Source organism: Diabrotica undecimpunctata, chromosome 6 (genome assembly GCF_040954645.1).
Source record: "Diabrotica undecimpunctata isolate CICGRU chromosome 6, icDiaUnde3, whole genome shotgun sequence".
In the NCBI taxonomy this organism is placed as follows: Eukaryota; Metazoa; Arthropoda; class Insecta; order Coleoptera; family Chrysomelidae; genus Diabrotica; species Diabrotica undecimpunctata.
The window spans coordinates 27,131,137-27,141,715 of NC_092808.1; positions in this window are offsets into that span (position 1 = coordinate 27,131,137).

The following is a 10,579-nucleotide window of genomic DNA, read 5'->3' on the forward strand; positions in this document are numbered from 1 at the left end:
ACGCCCTGAGACTGGCAGCCGTTAGTCAGATAAACCTCAATGAAATATACCGTACATACTATGGAACTAGAAGAATTTAAAAATTTAAGGTCTTTGTATGATGTCAAAACATCTCAAAATCCGCCTTTGATTAATAGAAAAGAGACATTAACAAACAACAAGTTCTTCTGTCAAACTGTGTTTAACTGCAAGTTAAACAAAACAGCATTGGAACTATGTTTTTAAAAAGTAATTTTCATGACGAAAACCAGAAAATTGACCTTGTTAGGTTTCGAAGGCGACACCTTACATTGCCAAAAGATTTGCAACTGGTATTACAAAGTCCAATACTTATATCACAACAAAAGTATAACGATCTATTGGCATTACTGTCAAATGTTCCTACATTTTGCCATGATTTTTATCAAAACTTAAAGCATACCTACTAGTAATACTAATAGTGACTATCCAGAAGGAGACTTACTTGAGGATGACTGAGTGGTTTGTACCTAAAATGCCATTTTTACATACATATTTGTATTTGTAAAGGTAAATTATATGGTTAAATAAATTTTGTCAGTAAAAGTCAAATAGGATTGTAGTTGTTATTGAATACCCCATACTAATTCTTACAGTACAATAACTTTATTAGATGGATACAACACCATGTCCGTTAAAAGGGTTAAAAAACACAGGAACAAATTTGTTTTTAATTATAACAAATGTATTATGTAAATAACAATAAACAGAATGTTCTAGTAAAATATTGGTTCAATTTCTTAATAAAGAGCTGCAGCAATAATACTTTTTCGTGAAAAAAGTTTTAAACTGCTCTCCTGTAAAGTTTTAAAAATGAACATAGTGTTGATTCCTTCCGAGGTACAGATATTTGCATTTATTTTTTTTCTAACTTGCATAATAACTGCCTTTTCTAGTTTTTCCCTCTCTTTATAGCGAACGCCACTTATTTGGCTTCATTATCACTGTATAAATACTTAAAGAACTGGTTACACTTCGTAAATACGTATACACAACAAGTTGTCGATACGACTGCTGACGTCACACATCGTAGCCTCGCTGCGAGGAGCCGTTTTTCTAGCCTCCATCAAAATTAAAATTAAGAATTGATTTATCTTAAAAAATATATATTTTTAAACAATTTCATGTTTACTATATTTTTATATATTTTATAATCTATTGAATTTAATTGAATTTAACTATATTTAAAAATTTGTGAACATCCCTAATCTGTGGTTCCGTGTTCTAACCAGTTACGTCATATTGCGCAATATATTGTCTTTATATAGTTTAAGTGGTTTGGGTTTATTCATGGACGTATAAACATGTGTTTATACGTCCATGGGTTTATTATTTTGTCAATGCGCGTACTGACTTGAGCAAATTAACTCGCACACACGTTCGTTCCAGTGATTTTGATTTACCACAATTCCGGTTGCGCGTCGGTTAAGTTTTATACAAGATGTCAAGAAGGAATAAGATCATAATAGCAAGTGCAGGCTACGTAGTAATTTATAGTATACTTAAACAGAAAAGAAAAGCAGGATAAAACAATTTTTGACTAAAATCAATATATACAGTGTATGGGCACACCGCTAAATTTACAAATACCATCCAAATTGAGGATCACACAAAGCTTGGATCACAACAGAAATTATGACAATATTGCTGCATAAATTTGACAATAAAATAAAGAACAAAATAGAAAATGGCTTCTGTTTCTGGATAACTCCACGTCACATTCTAAAGTTTCTTTAGAAAATGTTAAAATAGTCTTCCTGCCACGTAACACTACTTTACATTGACAGCCCTTAGATCAAGAAATAATTCAGAATTTCAAATTGATTTACCAGTGACATTTTGACAGTGGATGCGATTTGTAGAATTTCGAAAAAAAGAAACATAAATGTATCCAATGCGCTTATCTGAATTACAGCTGCTTGGAAAAAAGTATCTCCTGCTACAGTTAAGAAATGTTTTTCTAAAACCGGCTTCTCTGAAGTTATCCCAGATGATTCACATTTTGATGAAGATGACAATATATCCCTTGCCCATCTCTTTTCTACAGTCCGTAACGAAATTTTAAATTTGGATAAACTTACTTCCATTGAATACAGAGTGCTCTAACTTCAGTATTACGGACATTGTTGAAGAACTCCGCGATGATAAAGAAAAAGACAATTCTGACAATAGTGATGTGGACAAATTTGAAACTAAAAAATCGACTTTCTCTAATATAAGCAAAGTGTGTGCAAAATTGACGTAGAAAATTATTTAATGTGCGATAATATTGGTGAAATTTTTATGGATGTGTCTTGATGTGTGAAGATTTGGTTCTTAAATCAAAGAAAAATAAATAAAACAAATAAAAGTTGGCACATACTTTATAAAAGCTTAGCAGCTATTTTTTTCTTAGATTAGTAAGTAGTTATGGAAGGAACATCTTGTAAACCTCTGTTTTACCCCGTTTGTTAATACCTCATGCCCGTGACCTAGTCTAGTTTGTCTTAATAAAAATGTCTTGATGGGTCCCTAGACAAGAAACGAGTGGCCATGTTTTTATCCCTATCCTATCCTTAATAATAATAATAAAAAAAAATACAAATATTCTGTGGCAAATAGACAAGTTCTAATGCCATCCACTATCTACACACACACACACACACAACATCTTGTACGGGTAACCAGAAGAAGTGATAGAATAATGAGTATTCAACTGAATAAAGGCAATACCAACGTGAACATCATATGTGTCTAAGCCCAACAGGTAGGATGTGAACAGACGAACAGTAAGAGAAAGAATTTTGGAGGGCCCTTGATTGCGATATGCTCGAGATTCCTGTAGACGAAAAGTGTTTTATTGGAGGTGATTTGAATGGACATATTGGTACAGAAAGAGAGGGAATAGAAAGAGTTCATGGAGATTTGGGGATCTGAATAAGAAATGATGAAGGAAATAGTGTAATTGACTTTGCAGTGGCATGGGAATTGGCTGTCATTAATACGTTCTTTATGAAGACTGAAGACCTGTATGTTAGTTATAGTAGCGGGCGAAGGAAAAGTTAGATATGTTTTTTGCTGTGTAGAAGAAGTCAGCTAAAAGAGGTTACGAACTGTAAAGTGGTAAAGGGTGAGTGTGTAGCTAGTCAACACCGACCGGTGATACTGGATACGGAGATGAAGATAAGGCGGAAAGAAAATCAAGCAGGACACCAGAAAGTAAAGTGGTGCAAGTTAAAGAATAACGATTCGGCAATAGTCTTTAAGAGTAGAGTGCTAAAATCGTTTAAGTAAAAAAATACGGTAAATGACTGGTGGGACGCCAATAGTAAAGTTATGGTGCTATGAGTGGGAGAGAAAGTGCTAGGAAAAGGATCTAGTAAAGGGCCTCCTAGAGAAAAAGAAACTTGCTGGTAAAACGATGAGGTGCAACAGAAGGTTAGAGATAAGAAAGAGGTATGACAGGTCTAAAATAGGGGAAAATAAGGTATATACAAGGTAGCAAAGAGGAAAGCAAAGCGCGCTGTAGCTACTGCTAAGTAAAGATCGTCTGCAAAGTTATATGATGAGTTGTAAACACCCGAGAGGATAAAGAGGTTATACAGCATTGCTAAAGCAAGGGACAAGACATCAAAGATTTTGACCCACGTGCGGCAGATTAAGAGTGCAGATGGAAGAGTGTTAAGAACCGATGTTGAAATAAAGCAAAGATGGTATGAGTACTTTAGTTAGTTGCTAAATGGAGAAACAGAGGATGCGCGATCCCAAATGAGAAAGTAATACCTTGGATAGCGAGAGATGAAGTTTTCGAGACGTTAAATAGGACAAAGAACGGGTGCCCAATGCATGGAGAGAAAGAGAGAGTGTGATGGTATCATTGTATAAAGATAAGGGAATGTTTAGGACTGTAAGAACTATAAAGGGATGAAGTTAATGTCACACACAATGAAAATTTGGGACAGAATTGTAGAGCAAAGGTTAAGTAGGTGCAAAACCTGTTACTAGCTGCCACCTTCCTATAACGGCCAATAGTTCTTTCATTTTTAGTAGCCGCTATTGACAGGTTTTACTATAAATCAAATGAACATTTCTAAAAAAGTAACGGAAACTACAACATGCAGATAATGCATCGTAATAAAGTTATCGTTATCAAGAGGTAAAGTATCGCAAAATTATAAAAAGTAGTAGAGTTTTAGGAAACAGAAGAATACCAAGAACAAACAACATAATATTTGTAATTAATGAATAATAAAATTAACGTTACTTTTTCATATTCATTGATGAATGCAATTTAAACAATAGTTCGCTGTAAAATGTTGATGCGAGGCACATTTTGTCATGACAGTTTGTAATTAAATTCTGGCCAAAGTAGATAAAGGATACAAGAAGTTAAACATGTTCAACATACCGGAATAATTTGATTATAGGATAAACATACACATGAGCGTACATTAATAAATAGAGGTCACAGCCAATATGTTATCTATCGTGACAAATTATTTTGTTGTTATTGATGTAGCGTAAAATATCATCTGTCAGTTAATGTTTTTAGCACACTTCTACGCATCTAAAGTTCTATAATTCTATATTGTTTTTTCCAAACCACTCGTTTTCCACATATTTAAAGGGTACTATTAAAGTTTTAGGATGCACTCTGACACGATGTTTTTGAGCGATAGGGCGGATAAAAAAGGCACTTAAGAGAATTACTACAGAATTTATAAAAGTAGAAAATATCCCTAAAGTATCTTCTTATACAGCATTATATTATTACAGTATCCTATACACAGCATTTTATAGAGCATCATTAAACTCTAGCGGTAAAACCTCTAGGGTATAATTTGCACCACTAATAAAACTAGGTTGTTCTCTTAATTATGCAATATGCCTAAAAAATAGCTATAATAAGAGCTATAATACAACCTGCTTAATAGATATTTATAATAAAATGTTCAGCTATTCTTTCGAGTGACGTTATATTCACTCTAAAAATATAAAACTAAAAAACATGCAAAGCAACTCCGTTTTACGGTAACTTGTTATTTTTAAACATCTTATTTAGTTTATATATTAAATAAATTTACTATCAAATGATATTTACATATTTATATTTTTATAATTTCGTAATACAATGCTAGATTTTTGCAATTATCAGTTCGACTAGTGTATTAAACAAGCCATACACGCTACGATAAATCGTTACGATTTAACTGTATCGTTCAAACCGATAATCGCTACGTGTATGGGGTAAAACTGCACAGTTTTCTACGATTTTTAAAAAACGGTACCTTCGAACGGAACAGTACAAAAAGTTCAATAGATCGGAATCGGAGGAACTGCGCAATGTTATCCATACGTGTATGTTCGTATAAAATCATTTCTCATAACACTATCTTTCTTTTCGATAATTGGTGCTGCCATAGACAGCACATGTAAGTAAGTATTATTATCCATTCTTGGAAAATTATGCCAATCTTTTGGAAACATTTTTAATTTCTTCAACAAATTCACATTGATAATATATATATATATATATATATATATATATATATATATATAATATATATATATAATATATATATATATATATATATATATATATATAATATATATATATATATATATATATAATATATATATATATATATATATATATAATCTATATATATATAATATATATATATATATATATATATATATATATATAAATATATATGCGTTCTCTTACGTCTTCCGATACCCAGTTGTCACTCCTCTTTATTCATCCATAAGTCTTCTTCTATGTCTCTGTCTTTCATTTATCTATTGATGCCTTCTCTCCAACTAAGGCGGGGTCTCTTTTTTTTTCTACCGTGAGGGGTTCACATTAAGACTTGTTTTGGGAGACGTCCTTCAGACATTCTCTGTACATGACTGTACCATCTGAGTTGTTGGGTACCAATATCGTCTACTATTGTATGTTTTACTTTCATAATTTCTCTTATTCTGTTGTTCGTTACTCTTTCTAGTCTAGATTTTCCAGCTGAACGTCTCCAGAAATCCATTTCCGTTGCCTCAAGTTTTCTCTTGTACCTTTCCTTTATTTGCCATACTTCACTACTGTAGGTAATTATACTTTTAATGATTGTGTTATTTATCTTGTGCTTGTTATTATTAGATATTGATTGATCGCAAACGATACTATTGAGAAGGGAAATTGCTTTTCTTACTTGGTTGTTTTTCTCCTCAATTGTGTCGTCTACGTTGCCTTCTTTTGTGATGATCATACCTAAATATTTATATGTGTTGCAATGTTTGATAACTTCTCTATCTTCCAATATGAGGTCCTGTTGTTTCCCGCCGATACACATATACTCGGTTTTTTGGATATTGATTTCCAGTCCCCTTCTTATATACTCCTCGATTAGTTTTCGAGTCATATACTCAATATCTTTATAATCTTGTGCTATCTGCACTAGTTGATCATCTGCAAATGACAAAGTGTATATGCTATTGTTGTTAATCGGCATTCCCATATTTCTACATTTGCGCTTCCACAGTTTTAGAGCTTGTTCTAGATAAATTTTAAATAATGTCGGGAAGAGACAGCAGCCGTGCTTAAGGCCTTTATTCATTTGGAATCCACTTGACAGATTATTTCCAACCTTTACCTTTGAGTTAGCATTAGTGTACAGTTCCTTCGTCGCATTTATTAAATTCATGCTTATGTTTGTTTTCTCTAACGCTTTCTATAATTTATAATGTGGTACGATATCATAAGCTTTTCGTAGGTCTACATACAATAATTGTACTTCTTGATTAACAGCTACTTTTTTTCAATAATCTGTGTAATGCAAAACAAAATGGTCAACAGTAGATCTACCTGCCTTAAATCATGCATGTTGCTGAGGCTCCTCAGCCTCTAAGTCTTTATATTCGCTTTCTATTCTATTTTTAATTACTTTTCCGTATATTCTACTGATCGAGTTTGTCACGGAAATGCCTCTGTAATTTTCACATTCATCCCTTCTGCCTTTTTTGTATAGTGGATATAAATGATGTCTTCCACTCCTTGGGGGTTGTCATTCCATTAATGCAGTTTTGATACAGTTTGGCTAAACTTGTATATAGTTTGGTTGTACCGTGTTTAATTAACTCTGCAGGGATGTTACCTGGACCCGGTGCTTTGTTATTTTTTAGAGATCTACATACATCTTCCAATTCTTTCGTTGTTATTCATATGGACTAAGTTAAAATATTTATATTTTGGGTTTGGTTTCTCTCTTTAAATTTTAAATTGTGGTATATGTTGCCTTGGGAGTTTCTCAAAATATTGGTCCCAGTCATCCATTATTATTGTTGACACTATGTCTCTCTTCTTATCTTGTAATTTAAGACTCTCCAACTTTCTTTGCTTCTTCGTCCTCCTAGATGTGAATTTATCATGTTACACTTTTGTTGCTATGCTTCATTTTCCTTCCGACGTATCATTTTTCGTAATTTAACTTGAAACTCCTTATAGATTATTTTATCCGTTATATTCTTTGTGTTAAAAGTGTTGGAGTATTGGACGCAGCCAGCGCGGGTGTGGGCGGAAATTTGAATTGAGTAGAGTTTTCGTACAACTGCACCCGTGACGCAGTGACTAATAACCCTAGCACAGAAAATTACTATAAATAAAGAACAATGAATTCAGATGAGGAGTTAAGTGATGAAGGAAAAAGGAGGAGATAAGATGATGAATATTACTCCAGGAGATAAAAAAAAACAGAGAACCCCACAAAAAAGAGAAGAAGAAAACACAAGTGGAATCGACCAAATGATGAAAATGATGAAAGAATTAGCAATGGATGTAAAAGACATAAAAAAAGAACAATATAGATCACGAGACGAAATTACGCAACTAGGGGGGAAATTACAGAACTAAAAGATCCACAAAGCGACTACAAAGATGAAATAAGAAAGATGCGAGAGATAAACGAAAAAGCTATTAAACAAATAGGCCAATTAGAGAAGGAAATTACCGCAGCAAACGAAACCGAGAAACTGGAGAAAGAAAAAAGAGGAAAAATGTAGTAATACAAGGACTAACCATTGACACAAATGATCAAAAAGTGTCAGTAGATGTAAATGTAGCGAGAAAAATAGGAGAAAATACTACCTTAGTAGAACTTAACAGCGTGAAGAACAAAATTGAAGTAAAAAAAAAAGTAATAAACTAAAAAACAAAACAGACGAGCGAATCTACATAAATGAAACAATAAAACACTGAAAACTTTGTTTTCAAAACTTCCACAAAATTTATTTTAAATTCTTATCACTACAGCTGTTTCGGCTGATTGCCTTTCTCAAGTGATCTGTTTTTGGCATGGGTTTACACTTTATAGTCTCTAATGAAATAGGTTGAGGAGGGGAGAACTGTTTGTCTCAAGCTGGTCATTCAGAATTATATCTGTGTTTTTTAACACAGATATAATTCACACACAGAAAAAACACAGATATAATTCTGAATGACCAGCTTGAGACAAACAGTTCTCCCCTCCTCAACCTATTTCATTAGAGACTATAAAGTGTAAACCCATGCCAAAAACAGATCACTTGAGAAAGGCAATCAGCCGAAACAGCTGTAGTGATAAGAATTTAAAATAAATTTTGTGGAAGTTTTGAAAACAAAGTTTTCAGTGTTTTATTGTTACATAAAATGAATTTCCATCAAGTAACGGTCGAATCCATCAACTACATAAATGATGATATGTCAAAGGAGGAAAGAATTATCCAGAAAGAAATTAGAAGTAAGGCTATGGCAGAGAGATATAATGGAAAAAATGTAAAAATAGGATTTCAGAAGCTAATCATAGATGGAAAAATATGGACATGGAATAACAGCCAACGACAATTAGTAAAAGATAAAAATGTAAAACCAAAAAACTAACAGCAAAATTTAAACAGGCTAAAATAACGAAGACGACTTGGCAAGATAAAGGTACAAGAGATGAACAAAATGTAAAGATCATTACTGGAAACAAAGTAATAAACGAAAGCATATTAGTAGTAGGGACATGGAATGTAAGAGGAACGTACGAGGAAGGAAAACTAAAACACATAATCGACGAATGCAAAAAATACAAGTTCGAAATAGTAGCACTACAAGAAACAAAACAATTAGGGAAAAACTCAATGGAAATAAACGACTATTTATTTTTCAACAGCGGGGGAGAAAATAGGAAAAGAGGAAGAAGAAGTGAAGGAAAATGTCGATCAAGAACGAATAGAGGAAAGACCGCCTAACGAAAAAGAAATAAAAGAAATAATAGAGAAACTAAAGAATAATAAGAGCCCAGGAAGAGATGAAGTAACAGCTGAAATGTTTAAATATGGAGGACCAGTACTAATTAAGCATTTGGAAAAGTTGCTAAAAGACATATGGGAACAAGAAAAATTACCAAAGGAATGGACTGAAGCGACACTGTGCCCTTTTCACAAAAAAGGCGGCAAAAGTTTATGCCACAATTACAGGGGAATAGCCCTACTAAATGTTGCATATAAAATACTTGCAGTATATATAAAAGATAAGCTACCTCAAAATATAGATAATGACATAGGGGAATATCAATGTGGATTCAGAAGAGGGCGCAGCACAGTGGATCAAATTTTTACAAGCAGAAAGCTACGAATATGGGAAACCTACAATGGCCCTATTCATCGACTTTAAACAAGCGTTCGATAGGATAAAACGCAAAGAAATATACAAAGCACTACGTGAAATGCGAATTAGTGAAAAACTGATAAGAATGGTAAAAGTGACACTCCGAAAAACAGAGAATAGGGTTCAAATAAATGGCGAAGAAACAGATAAGTTTGAGGTCAGTGAGAGGGTGCGACAAGGAGACCCACTGTCATCGCTGTTGTTCATTATCGTCCTCGAAGTTACCATCAGAGAAGCTGGAATCAACAGGTCAGGACTTATATATCAAAGAAAACACCAATGCTTAGCATTCGCTGACGACATTGTACTGATAGCCAGAAGTAAGCAAGAGTTAAAAGAAATAATAAAAAGATTAGAAATGAAAGCGAGAAAGAAAGGGATGTACATAAATGAAGAAAAGACCAAATATATGGAATGGACAGAAAGAGATTACCTACAAGAACAATATCTGACAGTAATAACAGATGAAAAAACATATAAATTCGAAGAAGTAGAAATATTCCAGTATTTAGGAGCTACATTCATGAGAAGACCAAATAAGTATGAAGGAAGAAATCCAAGCGAGAATTATGGCCGGTAACCGTTGTATTTTTGCACTAAACAATTTATTAAGAAGCAAAAACATATCTAGAAGGGCTAAGATAAGAATATATAGGACAGTAATAAGACCTATTGTATTATATGCCAGTGAAACATGGACAATGAACAAATCCGAGCAAATCTTGCTGCAAGTCTGGGAAAGAAAAGTCCTCAGGAAAATATTTGGAGGTAAATTATGGAATCGTATATGGATAAAAAGACCAAATATGGAATTAGAGGAGATGTATGGAGAATCGAATATCGTAGGGATCATAAAGTCACAAAGACTGAGATGGTTGGGACACATCCAAAGGATGG